Source organism: Neofelis nebulosa, chromosome 1 (genome assembly GCF_028018385.1).
Source record: "Neofelis nebulosa isolate mNeoNeb1 chromosome 1, mNeoNeb1.pri, whole genome shotgun sequence".
Classification (NCBI taxonomy): Eukaryota; Metazoa; Chordata; class Mammalia; order Carnivora; family Felidae; genus Neofelis; species Neofelis nebulosa.
In genome coordinates this window covers 84,369,929-84,388,112 of record NC_080782.1, presented here as the reverse complement: position 1 = coordinate 84,388,112, position 18,184 = coordinate 84,369,929, and the positions used below count along the sequence as shown (strand labels likewise).

Below are 18,184 nucleotides of genomic sequence, written 5' to 3'. Positions count from 1 at the left end.
CCAAGACCTCAGTCTAAGGCAGCCAAAGGTTTCCGAAAAGAATAGGTCCAAAATGGCTTATTACCTTTCACATTTGACCTTCTACCTAGTTGCCTCATACTTTGTGAACTTAAAATCTTGTGAGAGAATGCTTAGCCATCCTGTTTACAAACACAGCCTATTTATTCCACAGGAACAGTTTGGCAGGACATATCCAGGTCAACTGACCTTGAGTTGTCACAGAAACGCTAGGCCTCAGACTCCTCTTATAATTAAGCCAAACTGCAACATTGTGACCAGCTGAAATCAGGGCTGGACTGTGTAGCAATCATTAATTATTCAGTTCACTTTCATGTTGTATACTTCCAAGTATTAACATACAAAATGTGAAAGCAATCATACATAAACTAGAAGTAGTATAAATGAGGCCTACATGGAAAAGAGAAAAAGCAGAAATTTTTAACTGGAATATTACAAGCTATTCTCAACTATTACACTGCAAAATTTGTAAGCACACAACGAAAATCACACAATCTTTTAGTTATTTATGTGTTTTCAAAACCAGTCTGTCTTAGTCAGGCTTTGCCTTATATTAAGCATTTGCCTGAAGAAATTACTTGATTAAATTAATTATCTCCAGAGGCAATCCAAGATGGCAGCACAGAAGATCCTGAACTCACCTCCTCCACAGACCAAATTTACAGATACATTTGGAACAATTCCCTCTGAAAAAGATCCAAAAAGTAGCTGTACAGCTCCTTCACAACAAATGGTAAAAGGGCCACATCGAGATGGTTAAGAAAGGTAGAAAGAGTCTCACCAAAAACCCCACCACCAAGTTGGTAGCCCACAATTGGGTCAGATCTCAAAAATCCCAAGCTTCTCCCCGAGAAGTAAGGGGTTCATCATTCTTCATGTAAGGCACCCCAATCCTTGAGACCTACAAAAAAGAGACAAACCCCCAAAATGTGTGGCTTTGAAAACCAATAGGGTTCACATCTAGGAGACCCAAAGAGCTGTAGGGAACTGAGATTCTGCTCTAAAAGGGCTTATGGAGGGGCGCCTGGGTGGCTCGGTTGGTTAAGCATCCGACTTCGGCTCAGGTCATGATCTCACGCTCCGTGAGTTCAAGCCCCACGTCGGGCTCTGTGCTGACAGCTCAGAGCCTGGAGCCTGTTTCAGATTCTGTGTCTCCCTCTCTCTCTGCCCCTCCCCTGTTCATGCTCTCTCTGTCTCAAAAATAAATAAACGTTAAAAAATAAATAAATAAATAAATAAATAAATAAATAAATAAATAAATAAATATAAAATAAAATAAAATAAAAGGGCTTATGGACAGACTTACTCCCTGTAGAGACCAGTACAAAAGCAGCAGTTTGAAAAGTGTCTAGATTCTATGTAAAGGAGATTCATTTGCTAATCTTAAAGTGCTGCCAGAGGGGCAGATGCCTGCTGAGACTATCTCCAGGGACAAAGGTGCTACAAGTCACCATTTTTGTGTTCTTCTAACTTGCTAATGCCAGGGAGCAAATCCCAGCCCAGTGCTTTCTTGCTGCTCTGCAAAAGCCAGCGGGTGCATGCTGGCCCTGCATTCTCCTGATGCCTCACTAAAGCCAGCAGGCATAAGCAGTACACACAGGAGACACTCTGTGATCACCTGGCTCTGGTGGGGGATCTGGCTTCTGCGGGGAAAGGGGGTGGGTTACATTTCTAGGCTCCATGGGACTGAAAGAATCAGAGACAGTTCTTGGCAGGCTGCCACCCCAAGGGTACTGCACAGACACAAAATGAAACACACCCCAGTCCTCCTGTGCAAAGACCTATTTACTTTCCCTGGAGCTTCAGCCTGAGGGGCCGATTTCAGGTTTGCCACATACTCAGAGGCTACAGAACCACTTAGGCAATCAATGTATGCAGGGGAATGCCATCTTCATACTCTCCCTCAGCCTCAATATAGTTCTGCAGTAACCTCCCAAAAAGGACTTACATATTCAACTGAAGCCCTGCTATTTCCACCTGTCACCCAGGGGTCACCTCCAGATCACCTTATCTGGAAGCCAGCAAGGTTTAAGTTCCACAAGGCTGTATATATCTGAATGCTTAAAAGCTGCTGCCTGAGGGTCTCGTTTTCAATCAGCCGGAAAATAGGTGCTGACTGAGATCTCTCCCTTTGGAACATTGACAGGTCTTGGCACACCTTGACCTATCAAGTATAAATCAGGCTGCTTAGACAATCACAAAGGTTTGAAAGACAACCAGGTTTACCTTCCAGACTGAGAGAAGTACTATTCTGCATAATACACAGAAACAAAACCAGAGTATTTCCCAGAGGAAACAAAGGAATATCTACCAAATGAAAGACCAAGATAAAAACCTCATTAAAAAAAAGAAACAGAAAAGAAAGAAACCTCAATGAAACAGAGATAAATAAGTAATATACCTGATAAAGAATTCAAAGTAATAGTCACAAAGATGCTCAACTAACTGGGGAGAAGAATGAATGAACACAGAACTTCAATACAAAATATATGAAAATACCAAAAAGAAGTCATAGAGACGAAGAATATAACAACTGAACTGAAGAATACACTAGAAGGTTCAATAGCCGACTAAATCAGAGCAGAAGAAATGAACACTGAGCTCATAGACAAGGCAGTGGAACTCACCCACATAAAGCAACAGAAAGAAAAAAGAATTTTAAAAAGTGAATGTACTTTAAGAGACCAATAGGAAAACATCACAAGAAACAACATTCACATTACAGGAGTCCCAGGAGGGGAGAGAGAGACAAGGGCAGAAAACTTATTTAAGGAAATAATGGCTGAAAATTTCCCTAACCTGAAAAAGAAACCAATATTGAGATCTAGGGAGCCCAGAAAGTTCCAAATGAGAGGAACCCAAAAAAATCCACACCAAGATATATCATAATTAAATTGTCAACAATTAAAGAGAAAGAGAGAATCTTGAAAGCAGCATGAGAAAACAACTTGTCACATATAAGGAAATCCTCATAAGACTATCAGCAAATTATTGAGAGTGAGAGGCTAAGAGAAAAATTACCAGGTGTACTCACAACTGCAAAGAAAAGATCTTTCCCCTCCCCCGTCATCCGGAAACCAGTCAGGGCGCGCCCGGTGGTAGTCTGACATAAAGGTGGGAACCAATCAAGTTCTGCTGAATGGTTTGAAATAAAGGCGGGAACCAATCAAGTTCTGCTGAATGGTTTGAAATAAAGGCGGGAACCAATCAAGTTCTGCTGAGCGTTCAAATTTAAATGTCAACCTATAACAACTCTGTAACCTCAAAAAAATCCCTAACTTGTTTGTGCCTGTCTATAAAAGAAGCTGTAAGATCCTTGCTCAGGGCCTCTTGCGTCACCGGCAACGAGTGCGTGGAGGACCGGGTTCGAACGCAATAAACGACCCTTGCCACTTGGCTTTGGCTCTGGACTCTGGTGGTTTGTTTTCGGGGGGTCTCTCGAATCGGGGCATATCAAGAGAAACTATGAAGGCCAGAAAGGAATGGCATGATGTATTCAAAGTGCTAAAAGGAAAAAAAATGCAACCAAGAATACTTTAACCAGCAAGGTTTTCATTCAGAATACAAAAAGAGATGAGTATTCCAGACAAAAAAAAAAAGCTAAAAATTGTTTATCACAACTAAACCAATCTTACAAGAAATCCTTCTTAAAGCTGGAAAGAAAGGGAACTAGTATTAAGAAGATGAAAGTATAAACCTCACTAGTATAAATATATAATAAAGGTAGTAGATTAATCACTGATAAAGCTAGTATGAAGGTTAAAAGACAAAAGTAGTAAAAATAAGTGTGACTACAATTATCAGTTAAGGGATATACAAAACAAAAAGATGTAAAATGTGACATCAAAAGCATAAAATGTGGGAGGAGGTAAATGCAGACTTTAAAATGCATTTAAACTGAAGCTGCTATAAGTTTAAAATGGATTTATATAAATATATAGGCTGTTACATGTGAGCCTCATGATAACCAAAACTCAAAACCTATCATATATACACAAAAGATGATAAGAAAGGAGTCTAAGCAAAACACTAAAGAAAGTCATCAAACCACAAGCTAAGACAGCCAGAGAATAAGAAAGGAATATAAAGGAACTAAAAACAACCAAAAAATAATTAATGAAATGGCAGTAAACACATACCTATAAATAATTATTTTAAATATAAATGGACTAAATTCTTAAATCAAAAGACACAGAGTGGCAGACTGGATTAAAAAACAAGACCAATCTATACGCTGCCTACAAATGTAAGGGCACACACAGACTGAAAGTGAAGGATGGAAAAAGAAGTTCCAAACAAACAGAAATGAAAAAAACAAGCTGGAGTAGCTATATCAGACAAAATAGACTTTAAAACAAAGACTATAAAAAAAAGAAAAAGAACATATTACACAATGACAAAAGGGTCAATCCAACAAGAGGATATAACATTTGTAAATACCGATGCACCTAAAATAAGAGCACCTAAATATATGAAGCAAAAGTGAACAGACCTAAAGGGACATATCGACAGCAATACAATGGTTGTAGGGGACTTTAATACTCCACTTACAACAATTGATTGTTCATCCAGAGAGAAAATTAATAAGGAAACAACACATTAGACCAAATGGACTTAATATATAGAGAATATTCCACCGAAAAACAGAATACACATTCTCTTCAAGTGCACATAAATTATTCTGTAGGATAGATCATATGCTAGGCCAAAAAATAAGACTCTATACATTTAAGAAGACTGAAATCATAATATGCATCTCCTCTGAACAAAATAGTATGAAACTAGAAACTAATTACAAGAAGAAAACTGGAAAAAACAAAAACACATGAACAGTAAACCACATGCTATTAAACAACCCATGGGTCAACAAAGAAATCAAAGAGGGGATTTAAAAATACCTTGAGACAGAGGCACCTGGGTGGCTCAGACAGTTAAGCATCTGACTTATTATAATAACATCTGGCTCCATCCATGTTGTCATAAGTTTCAAGATTTTATTCTTTCAGGGGCGCCTGGGTGGCTCAGTCAGTTGACCGTCTGACTTTGGCTCAGGTCATGATCTCATGGCTCCTGAGTTTAAGACCCGCATTGCGTTCTATACTGACAGCTCAGAGCCTGGAGCCTGCTTCGAATTCTGTGTCTCCCTCTTTCTCTGCCCCTCCCCTGCTCATACTCTGTCACTCTCTCAAAATAAATAAACATTAAAAACATTTTTTTAAATACCTTGAGACAAATAAAAAAGCCAATACAAGTCAACAAAAATCTTTGAAAAGCAGCAAAAGCAGTTCTAAGAGGGAAGTTCATAGCAATACAAACCTACCTCAAGAAACAAGAAAAATCTCAAATAAACAATCTTTTACCTAAAGAAACTAAAAAAAGAAGAAATGAAGACCAAAGTTAGAAGAAAGGAAATAACAAGCATCAGAGATGAAATAAATGAAATAGAAACCAAAAAGACAATAGAAAAGATCAGTGAAATTAAAAGATGTTTCTTTGAAATGACAAACAAAATGACTCACCTTTAGGAGACTAAGCCAGAAAAAAAAAAAAAAAAGAGGACTCAAAATCATAAATGAAAGAGAAGTTACAATGATATCACAGAAATACAAAAGATCATAAGAGACTACTATGAATGGTTATATGCCAACAAACTGGACAACTGAGAATATATATATTTCTAAAAACACAATCTTTCAAGATTGAATGATTTATAATCAGAAAATGTGAACAGACCAATCACTACAAATGAGATTGAATCAATAATCAAAGCTTCCTAACAAACAAAAGTCCAGAACCAGGCAGCTTCACCACTGAATTCTAGGAAACATTTAAAGAATATTTAATACCTAGACTTTTCAAACTCTTCCAAAGAATTAAAGACGAGAGAACATTTCCAAACTCATTTCACAAAGCCAGCAATACTCTGATAACAAAACCACCACAAAAAAACTGTAGGTTAATATCTCTGATGGACACAGATGCAATGAAATATTAACAAACCAAATTCAAAAACACATCAAAAGAATAAAACATTGTGATCAAGTGGGATTTACTCCAAGGATGCAAAGATAGTTCAACATCTGCAAATAAATCAGCATGATACACATTAACAAATTAAAGGATGAAAATCACCCTATCATCTCAACAGATGCAGAAAAACATTTGATAAAAGTTAACACCCATTTATGATTTTAAAAAACTCTCAACAAAGTGAGTATAGAGGGGCATCTGGGTGGCTCAGTCTTTTGAGCATTCAACTCTTGATTTCAGCTGAGGTCATGATCTCGTGGTTCCTGGGATCAAGCCCCATGCTGGGCTCTGCACTGACAGCATGTAGCCTGCTTAAGATTTTCTCTCTTCCTCTCTCTCTGCTCCTCCCCTACTTGCATGCACACTCTCTCAAAATAACTTAAAAAAAAATAACTTAAAAAAAACTTAAATAAACTTTAAAAAAAAGTGAGTATAGAGTAAATGTACCTCAACATAATATAGGCCATATACTTAAAGCACACATCATAAACTTTTCCTTCAAGATCAAGAACAAGAGAAGGATATACACTCTCCCCACTTTTATTCAAGATAGTATTTGCAACCCTAGCCACAGTAATAAGGCAAGAACAACAAATAAAAAGCATCCAAATTGAAAGGGAAGAAGTAAAACTTTCCCTATTCATAGACAACATGATTTTATATGAAAACCCTAAGTACTCCGCCAAAATCTGTTAGAACTAATCAGCAAGTTCAGTAAAGTTACAGGGTCAAAATCAACATACAAAAATCTGTTGCATACACTTAACAACAAACTATCAGAATAAGAAATTAAGAAAACAATCACTTTAAAATTACAGTAAAAAGAATAAAATACCTAGAAATAAATTTAACAAAGGAGGTGAAAGACCTATACACTGAAAACTTTAAGACACAGATGAGAGAAATTAAAGAAGACACAAATAAATGGAAAGATATTCAAGCTCATGCCCTGGAAGAGTTAATACTGTTAAAATGTTCATATTATCCCAAAACAATCTACAGATTCAATGCAACCCCTATCAAAATCCAAACAGTAAACAATCAATCAACAAACAATCCTAAAATTTGTATGAAACCATGAAAGACCTTGAATCCCAATGGCAATCAATCAATCAATGAACAATGCTAGAATTTATATGAAACTACAAAAGACCTCAAATAATTAAAGCAATCTTGAGAAAGAACAAAGCTGCAGGCATTTGCAACCTGATTCCAAACTATATTACAAAGTTATGGTAACCAAAACAGTGTGGTAAAAGCATTAAAACAGACATATAGATGAACAGAACAGAATAAGAACCCAGAAATAAACCCACACGTATATATGGTCAATTAATCTGCAACAAAGAAGCCAAGAATATACAAAGAGGAAAGAATAGGCTCTTCAGTAAACAGTGCCGGGAAAACCAGATAGCCACATGCAAAAAAAATGAAACTAGACTGCTACCTTACATCACTAACAAAAATGAAGATGAAATGGATTAAAGACTTAAATGTAAGGCCTGAAACCATAAAACTCCCAGCCTACCATTACTAAAAATCTTTGGCCAAAGGTTAGCCTTTATGGGGATTTGCTCACCAGGTTCTCATTACCTTAAATGATAGGAAAACTCAAGCTGTGATTTTTGGTTAAAATGGTCCTAGGTTCTTTGGCAAAAGTAAATGCAAATCCTCTCTATAGAAAAGTAGCTTTATTCTAAGCCTCCAGGATTCTCCAAATAATATTTCAAGGGCAATGAGAAAGATAATACAAGGACACAAAACACAAGAAGACAAAAGCCTACACAAATAAAAAACAACTGCAAGAGACCCATTAAGACTTTAAATATTACAGGGGCGCCTGGGTGGCTCAGTCGGTTAAGCGTCCGACTTTGGCTCAGGTCACGATCTCGCAGTATGTGAGTTCGAGCCCCGCGTGGGGCTCTGTGCTGACTGCTCAGAGCCTGGAGCCTGTTTCAGATTCTGTGTCTCCCTCTCTCTCTGTCCCTCCCCCGTTCATGCTCTGTCTCTCTCAGTCTCAAAAATAAATAAACGTTAAAAAAAAAATTTTTTTTTAAAAGACTTTAAATATTAGAATTATCAGAGACAATTTACTACATTAAAAAATGAGTGGCATGCTTAAAAATATCTGCAGGTGTAAGAAACTACAAGAAGTGTAAAAGCAAATTAGGAAAAGAATCAAATGGAATTTCTAGAAATTAAAATGACTGTATTTATAAATTAAATATTTGCAAATCACCTCTCTGACAAAATATTAACACCCAGAAAATATAAATAATACAACTCAACAGCATAAAAACAAATAACTTGGTTTAAAAATGGGTAAAGGATCTGAATAGACATTTTTTCAAAGAAGACTTACAAATGGCCAACAGTTATATAAAAATACTCAACATCACTAATTGGGAAAAGCAAATCAAAACCATAAGGAGATATCATCTCATACCTGTTAGGATGGCTATTATCAAAAAGATGAGAAAAGGGAATATACGTTGAAATATAAATTGATACAGGTATGGAAAAAGTATGGAGGTTTCTCAAGAATCAAAATTGGAACTACAAACTGTGGGATGTCTGGCTGGCTCAGTCAGTAAAGCATGTGACTCTAGATATTGGGGGTAGAGTTTATCCAAAAAAAAAAAAAAAAAGGAAGGAAGGAAGGAAGAAAAGATAGAAAGAAAGGGAGGAAGGAAGAAAGAAAACAGAACTACCTTATGATCCAGCAATCCTACATCTGTGTACATATTCAAAGAAAATAAAATCATCTCAAAGAGCTATCTGCATCCCCATGTTCACTACAGCATTATTCACAATAGCTAAGATATGGCAACAACCTAAGTGTCCATCATGGATTTTTAAAAAGGAATATTATTTAGCCAACAAAAAAGGAAGGAGGAGCACTGGGGTGGCTCAGTCAGTTGAGCATCCAACTCTTGATTTCAGCTCACAGTCTCACGGTTCGTGAGTTCGAGAGCCCTGAGGGGGGTTCTGTGCCGACAGCACAGGACCTGCTTGGGATTCTCTGTCTCCTTTCTCTCTACCCCTCTTCTGTTCATGTTCTCTCCCCCTCTCTCTCAAAAATGAGTACATAAACATTTAAAAAAAGAAAAAAAAGGAAGGAAACCCTGCCATTTGCAATAATGTGGATAAACTTGGAGGACATTGTGCTAAGTGAATTAAGTCAGGCAGAGAAAGACAAATACTATATGATCTCATTTTTATGCAGAATCTAAAAAAGTCAAACTCAGAGGCTAGAAAGGAGAACAGTGGTTGTCAGGGTTGGGGGGCAGGCGGGAATGGGAAGATGTTAATTATAGGGTATGAACTTTCGGTTATAAATTCTGAAGATCTAATTATACAGCATAATAGTTAATTATACTGCATTGTATACATGAGATTTGTTAAGAGAGTAGACCTTAGGTGTTCTCAACCACACACACACACACACACACACACACACACACACAAAGGTAACTATGTGGAGTGATAGATATGTTAATTAACTTTACTGTGGTAATCATTTCACAATGTATAGGTACATTAAATTATCATGTTGTACACTATATAAGAATAAATTTTTTTAAACTATGCTTTTTCCTGGTTTTGGCACCAAAAAAACCCAAAAAGCAAAAACAAACAAAACTATGATCTGCCATTAAGAAGTTACTGTGACTCCCTCTCTCTATGCCCCTCCCCCGTTCATGCTCTGTCTCTCTCTGTCCCAAAAATAAATAAAAAACGTTGAAAAAAAAATTTAAAAAAAAAAAAAAAAAAAAAAAAAAGGGGCGCCTGGGTGGCGCAGTCGGTTAAGCGTCCGACTTCAGCCAGGTCACGATCTCGCGGTCCGTGAGTTCGAGCCCCGTGTCAGGCTCTGGGCTGATGGCTCGGAGCCTGGAGCCTGTTTCCGATTCTGTGTCTCCCTCTCTCTCTGCCCCTCCCCCGTTCATGCTCTGTCTCTCTCTGTCCCAAAAATAAATAAAAAACGTTGAAAAAAAAATTTAAAAAAAAAAAAAAAAGAAGTTACTGTGATATACAATATACTTCAGAAAAGTTGTTTAGAAGCTAAAGTGTATACACAAACACAAAGCCTGACATTAGTGAAACAAATATTCATAACTGAAATGATTAGTCATTATATTCTTGTACTATGAGCTAAATAATTGTGTCCCCTCAAAATTCATGCGTTTAAGTCCTAATCCCAATTTAATGGTATTTAGAGGTAGAGGTACCTTTGGGAGGTAATTAGGTCTTGGGAGTGAAACTCATGAATGGGATTAGTGCCCTTACAAGACATGAGAGAGATGATCTCTCTCCCCACCATGTGAGGATACAGCAAGTAGGTAGCCATCTGCAAATCAGGAACAAGAGCCTCACCAGACACTGAATCTGTCAGCACCTTGATCTTGCACTTCCCAGACTTCAGAACTGTGAGGAATAAATGTTTGTCATTTAAGTCACCCAACCAGTTTACGGGATTTGTTATAGCAGTCTGAACTGACCTGAACATATTGAAAAAGCAGCAACTAATTACTTATAGGACCTAAGAAAGAAAAATACAAGAATATGAAATTGTGCTATGCTTTCTTACAGAGATATAGGTAAAAGATCATGCGTAAAGTAATGCAAATGAAGAAATGTTTGCCAAATCCTTTGGGAAAATGACAAATTTCTAAGCAACGAGGGTCAGTATGACCATTCATGCATCACATAATACTATTAATGCATTAGTAACATTTTTGTCTCTTTTAGTGGTGCATAAATAAATCGTACATCTTTCAATTGATGGTATTTTAGATTTATGAAAACAGTACTTGAAGAAATCAAAAATTTTCCAGAACTGATCAAAGACACCAATCCACATAATCAAGAAACCAAAAGTTCCCAGGCAATATAAATAAAAGTAAATCCACACTTAAAGACATCACAAAAAAACTATTTAAGTCTAAAAGAAAAGAACAGGACCTTAAAAACAACCACAGTGGGAGAAAAAAAAGGAAGGTTACCTTCAAAAGAAGGTCAGATGCCAGGTTTATGAAGCACAAAGTTAAATATTGTTACAATGGCAATTCTCCCCAGGTTGATTCATATATTCAACACAATTCCTACCAGAACTTTGGCAGCCTTCTGTAAAAAATTGGTAAAGATAATCCTAAGATTTATATAGAATTACAAATTACATAAAATTGCAAAATTTACATAGAATTTATACAGAATACCAAAACAATTCTGACAAAGGAAAACAAAGCTGGGGCACCTGGGTGGCTCGGTTAGTTGAGAATGCAACTCTTGATTTTGGCTCAGGTCGTGATACCAGGGTCATGGGATCAAGCCCCACGTTGGGCTCCACCCTGAGTGGGGAGCCTGCTTGAGATTCTCTCTCTCTCCCTCTCCATCTGCCCCTCTCCCCTACTCACACTCCCTCTCTAAAATTAAATTAAATTTAAAAAAAGAAAGACAAGCAAAGCTGGACAACTTATACTTCCCAATTTCAAAACTTAATATAAAGCTACTTCAATTGTTATCAACATGATGTTGTACTGGCAAAGGACAGACATGTAGAGGCACCTGCGTGGTTCAGTCCGTTAAACGTCCAACTCTTGATTTCAGCTCATGTCATGATCTCATGGTCATGAGATCAAGCCCTGAATCAGGCTCTGCACTGACAGTGTAGAGACTGCTTGGGATTCTCTCTCTCCCTCTCTCTCTGCCCCTCCCACACTTGTGCACGTACACACACACACACTTTCTCTCTCAAAATAAATAAATAGACTTAAAAAAAAAGACATGTAGATCAGTAGAATAGAACTGAGTACAGAAATAAACACTTGTATTTATAGTCAACTGACTTTCAACAAAGGTATAAAAGAAAGTCACAGAGGGAAAGGATAGCCTCTTTAATGAATGGTGCTAGGAAAACTGAATATTCATATAAAAATTAACAGAAAATAAATCAGAAATTTGATTGTTAGAGCTAAAACAAATTTTTAAAAGAAAACACATGTGATTATCTTTAAGACCCTGGGCTAGGCAAAAATTTCTTAGATATAACAAAAAGATTTTTGATAAAATAGACCTCACCAAAATTCAAGTCTTTTGTACTTCAAAAGACGCCATTAAGAAAATTAAAAGACAAGCAAAAGTGGGAGAAAATATTGCAAAATTTATATGTTATAAGGGACTTATATACAAAATAGTCAAAGAGGGGCGCCTGGGTGGCTCAGTCGGTTAAGCGTCCGACTTCAGCTCAGGTCACCATCTCGCGGTCCGTGAGTTCGAGCCCCATATCGGGCTCTGGGCTGATGGCTCAGAGCCTGGAGCCTGCTTCCGATTCTGTGTCTCCCTCTCTCTCTGCCCCTCCCCTGTTCATGCTCTGTCTCTCTCTGTCTCAAAAATAAATAAAACGTTAAAAAAAAATTCAAAATAGTCAAAGAATTCTTTGTATATAAGAAAAAAAACAATCTAAAAACTGAGTAAATTTTTCAAAAAAAAAAGCATTTCACCAAAGAATATATATGAATGAATAATAAGCATATGAAAAGATATTCAATACCATTAGTGTAGGAAATGCAAATTAAAACTACAACAAGAAGCAATTTCACACCCACTAGGATGGTTATAATATTTTTTTTAATAGATGATAATAGGGGCACCTGGTGGGCTCAGTCAGTAGAGACTCTTGATCTTGGGGTCATGAGTTCAAGCCCCATGTTAGGTGTAGAGATTACTTTAAATAATAGATGATAATGTGGGGAAACAAGAATCCTTACACTTTGCAGGTGGGAATGCAAACACTTTAGGCAATAGTTTGACAGTCTCATATAAAAAGTTGGAAATAAATTTGCCAAGGGATGCCTGTGTGGCTCAGCTGGTTAAGCATTCAACTTTGGCTCAGGTCATGACCTTACAGTTCGAGAGTTCGAACCCCGTGTCAGGCTCTGTGCCGACAGCTCAGAGCCTGGAGCTGCCTTCAGATTCTGTGTCTCCCTCTCTCTGCCCCTCCCCTGCTCACACTCTGTCTCTCTCTCTCAAAAATAAATAAACTTAAAAAAGAAAGAAAGAAAGAAATTTGCCAAATGACTGGGTAATTCTACTCTTAGGTATTTACCCAAAAGAAATGAAAACATATACAAAGATTTACACATGAATTCTTTTAGCAGCATTATTCATATTCACAGTCAAAATCTGAAAGAAACTTAAATGTCCATCAACTGATGAAAAGAGAGACAAAATGTGGTATATCTATAGAGTGGAATACTATTCATCAATAGAAAGAACAAATCACTAATACATGCTTCAACACACATGAAACTCAAAAATATGCTAAGTGAAAGAATGCCAACACAAGAGATCACATATTGTGTGACTTGATTTATACAAAATTTCAAGAAAAAGCAAATCTACAGAGACAGAAAATAGATTAGTGTCGTTTGGGGTCAGGGAGAGGGAATGGGGATTAACAGGTAATGGACATGAGGTTTCTTATTAGGGTGACAGAAATGTTCTAAAACTAATCGATGATGGCTGCACAAAATTGCTGAATTTATTTTTAAAAAATCACTGAATTATATACTTGACATAGGTGAATTTATAATATACAAAATATATCTTCAAAGCTATACACACACACACACACACACACACACATATATCCATATATACATACATATATACATATGTGAAGGTCAGATCAATAATTGACATCACAAAAACAACAGCAAAAACCAGAAAACAGTGGAATGAGATCTTAAATATGATGACAAAAATTACTGCTAATCCTGAATTTTACACCCAGCAAAATATGGTTAAAGAATAAAATAAAAAGACTTTGTCAGAACAATAAAAACAGAGTTTGTCATCAACACTTTCTAGAAGAAATGCACAAGAATAAACTACTAGTAGCAGAAACATATTCCAGATAGAAGATCTAACATGGAAGAATTAACAGTAAATAAAGTGCTAAATATGTGAATACTTGTACATAAATATAACATATAAAAAATAGTAACAAGTCTCAAGGGTTAAAAAATATACAAAGCACAAAAACAATGTGTCAGGTGGGGGGATAAATGGGGTTAAAGTGTTGTAAAGTTTTTGTATTATCCAAAAGGAGGTAAAAGGTACCGATTAACTTTAGACTATGAAAATTATGTTTATTATTCATTCTAGAGTAACCAATAAATGAACAGAAACAGAGTGTATAACTTCTAAATTACATGGAAAATGGAAAATTTTTAAATTATCAATTGTATTCTTCAGGGATATCCAGAGAAACAGAACTAAAACCAATAGGTAGGATGGATATATACATATTGGTTCATAAAGAGAGCTGCAGTAAACAAGCTGGAGGCCCAGGACTGCTGATGGTGTAGTTCCAATCCAAGCCCAAAGGCCTGAGAACTAGGTGAACCAATAGTATAGTTCCTGTCTGAAAGCCAGCTGGCTTGAAACCCAAGAAAAGCTAAATGTTTCAGTTCTATACAAACCTTCAACAGATTAGATGAGGCTCATCCATACTGGAAGGGCAATCTTCTTTACTCATCTACCAAGTCAAATATTAATCTCATCCAGAAACACCCCCATGAACACACCCAGAATTTTTTACGAAAGAATATTTGACCAAGTCTCTGATTACCATTCTGGCCCAGTGAAGGAGACAAAATTAATCATCATGTCGATCCAAAGACAGCAAAAACGGAGAGAAAAACAGAAAAGACATGTCAAATAGAAGATGTAAAGACAGCAAAGTCTACCATGTCAGTAAATACAATAAATGTAAATAAATTTAAATTCTACTTAGAATCTGCTACATGTCTAAGAGAAAATATATTAATTCAATCCACTCCTTCACCAGCATCTACTCTGTGTTATCTATGTTTTAGGTACTTGGACACATCAATGAACAGAACAAAACAATCAGATTACACAATAATAAATAAATGTCTTACATTTGTTTTTGTCTATCCAGAATATTTAAAAGACTGTGGTGATTTAGAACTTAAGATATTTGTAAATAACAGGTTAACTTAAAAGTAAAGGAAAAGCTCAGTAATTAAACGAACAAACCAGAGGGCATGATTACATGAGGTACCACAGAGAAGGAAATTACTGAAAGTATTATGAGCTTATGGGCAGCCAAAACAAAAAGGGCAAAAGTTACATACTTTTAATTATTTGCCAAAAGCTTCATACTCTATGGAAGACACAAACCTTTATTAGCCCTAAATTACAATGAAAACTAACATGGATCCTTCTATATTAGGGGATACCTAAATATATAGGCTGTCCCAAAAGATCCAGTAGCCTTGCTAAGTTTCCTACAAAGACAAGCAGATTCAAACAGAATCTAAATTAAGTCTGAATCCTGTTCCATCACTTACTGTTTGTACAACCACGGGCAAGTTCCTTAACCTCTCTGAACATGGGTTTCCTCATCTCTAAAATAGATCTATGATTGATGGAGTTAGAGAGAAGTTTCATAAAGTATCATGAAGTTACATAAAGTAATTTTAAAAGAATTTTTGTTATTACTATGGCACATAATCAATAAACATAACAGCAATATAAACTGATACAGAGTTTTTGCTTCTAGATTATAATACATGGTGCTTTATTTTTTTGTTACCATATAATTATTTTTAATGTCCAGCATTTATAATATAAGGGCCAGAGTTTTCTTCGCAACTCAAGTTTATACATTTTCGAATGACTTGTGAGGCCAATAGGGATACTTCTTCTTGTCTAATCTGCTTTCTGGGAAGACTTCATTCAGGTCCTCAATGGTCATCTGATCAAATGGAATTGTGTTCTTCATCTTCTCCAGCTCTTTTTCATATTCCTCAATCCTGGCCTTTGAGAGAGACAAAAACTCAGCACAACTTTTCACATCTTCTTCTTCTTCAGCATCCACCTAAATGGTATATTTATCCTCTGGCACAGGAATCTTCAGAGCATTAAACTTCTTAAAATCATCTACCTACCCAGCCTTCACCACACTGGTCTTATAGTAAGCCCCGTTGAGAGCAGGTAGATTCTCAGGGAGAAGAGCCCACCTGGAGGTGAGGGTCTCATTCCAGGATGTCAGGGAGTTAACAATGGCCTTCGTGTCAGAGTATGATCTCCCCAAAACCTACTCAGTATATGGCTTTTAAAGCAAGTTTTTTCCCAGCCATCTTGAGATCCTTCACTGAACCCCATTGGCCCACCAAGACACAATGCTTTAAAAACAGTTCCACAGAGGGGCGCCTGGGTGGCTCAGTCGGTTGGGCATCTAACTTCGGCTCAGGTCATGATCTCACGTTCCGTGAGTTCGAGCCCCGTGTTGGGCTCTGTGCTGACAGCTCAGAGCCTGGAGCCTGTTTCAGATTCTGTGTCTCCCTCTCTCTCTGACCCTCCCCCATTCATGCTGTCTCCCCCTGTCTCAAAAATAAAATAAACGTTAAAAAAAATTAAAAAAAAAAAAACAGTTCCACAGAACCAGTGAACTAAAATATGAAAAATTTCCAAAAGTGTTCTTAGAAATCTCTAAAAAAAAAGTACCAAATATAAATTATTTAACTAAAGAGATAATTGACAATTTTAGATCTTGAGATATAAGGTTTATGTACTAAAAATTTGCATAAGGCAAATTAGTAAAATTGGGCTTTTGTTAAATGGGTTTGTCTTTGAGTTAACAACCACTTTGTCTCTTTCCTAAGCATCAACAATAATCATTATACGTGAAAGTAGAGTCCATTTGTGGTTTTGAATGCCATTCTTTTGCAATACTAGCACATAGAGAGCACTCAATTAATAACTCTTAATGAGCAAATGGCTATTGGCTATTATCTCTGGAATTAATAGTTTTCACTTCAAGGCAGTTGCCTAATATGTTCTGTGGTGACAGTTTGATAGCTTGACCCCAGGCATTTTTGTGACTTGTGACATAAATACTTTTTAAAAAGGCCAACTGTGATGATTAATTTTATTCGTCAACTTGGTTATAATTTATATAGTGCCCAATTATTTAACAAAACACTAATCTATGTGTTGCTCTGAAAGTATTCTGTAGATGTCGATACTATCTATAATCAGTTGACTTTAAAGAACAGGCATTATCCTCAATAATGTGGGTGGGCCTCATCTGATAAGTTGAAGACTTTAAGAAGAAAAATTGATGATCCTGGACAAGAAGGTATTTTGCCTCCAGACTGCAGCATTATCTCCTCAGTTTCCAGCCTGCCAGCCTGCCTTGCAGATTTTAGACTTGCAGCCTGTACAAGTCTGTGAGCCACTTTCTTAAAATAAATCATAAACATATATGTGTATATGTATATGTTATATGTATCTTATCAGTTCTATTTCTCTGGGGAACCCTCAGTGATACACCAATAAAAGTGAATGATGTTTTTTTAGGCTGTAAAGTACTACATAAACATCAAAAGTAGAACACACCAAATGATACTATATATTGGCTTCAACCTTTTGTTTTAATTAAAACAAAATGTTTTTTTCTTTGATATCAATCCTAGATTACAGATGCCAACCAGCATCTATCACCTTTAATATTCATGTCCCTTGAGTCTTCTTGCATAATAAGTGATTTCTCAGAATCAAACCATACATCATTAAATCCAACTGAAAGGAGATTCTAAAACAATTCTTTTAAAGATTATCCAACACATCAACAACACAGACAACTGAAATCATACAGAATGCACTTATACTATATCAGTATTCATGTAATAAAAAAGATACCATAATTGTGTACCCCATACCTATTAATCTGTAGTTCTACCCTTTAGCATACACCTAAGGAAGATAAAGACCTTATCAAATCTAGGCCCATGAAGGATTAACCAAAAATACCTAGTACTATTTATTTATTTGTTTGTTTGTTTGTTTATTTATAAAGATTTTATTTTTAAGTAATCTCTACACCCAATATGGGGCTCAAACTCACAACCTCAAGATCAAGAGTCGCATGCTCCACTGACTCAGCGGGCCAGGTACGCCCCACCCAATGCTATTTAACAAGTCAGTTTATATCACCAAAATAGAAAATGTCACTTTTAACATAAAAACTAGAATAGGTACACCAACATAATGTTGATCTCGAGAAATGCAACATATTTAATTACATAATCTGAGACACTGGACC

The 18,184-nt window shown here is 36.4% G+C and overlaps 1 long non-coding RNA gene and 1 pseudogene across 1 annotated transcript in view; both read right to left on the bottom strand.

Moving 5' to 3' along the window:
* The window catches only part of LOC131510202 (uncharacterized), a 144,891-nt gene that overhangs the window by 100,176 nt on the left and 26,531 nt on the right, over window positions 1-18,184 (bottom strand). The window lies entirely within an intron of this gene.
* Window positions 15,625-16,217, bottom strand: LOC131510194 (ATP synthase subunit d, mitochondrial-like; annotated as a pseudogene).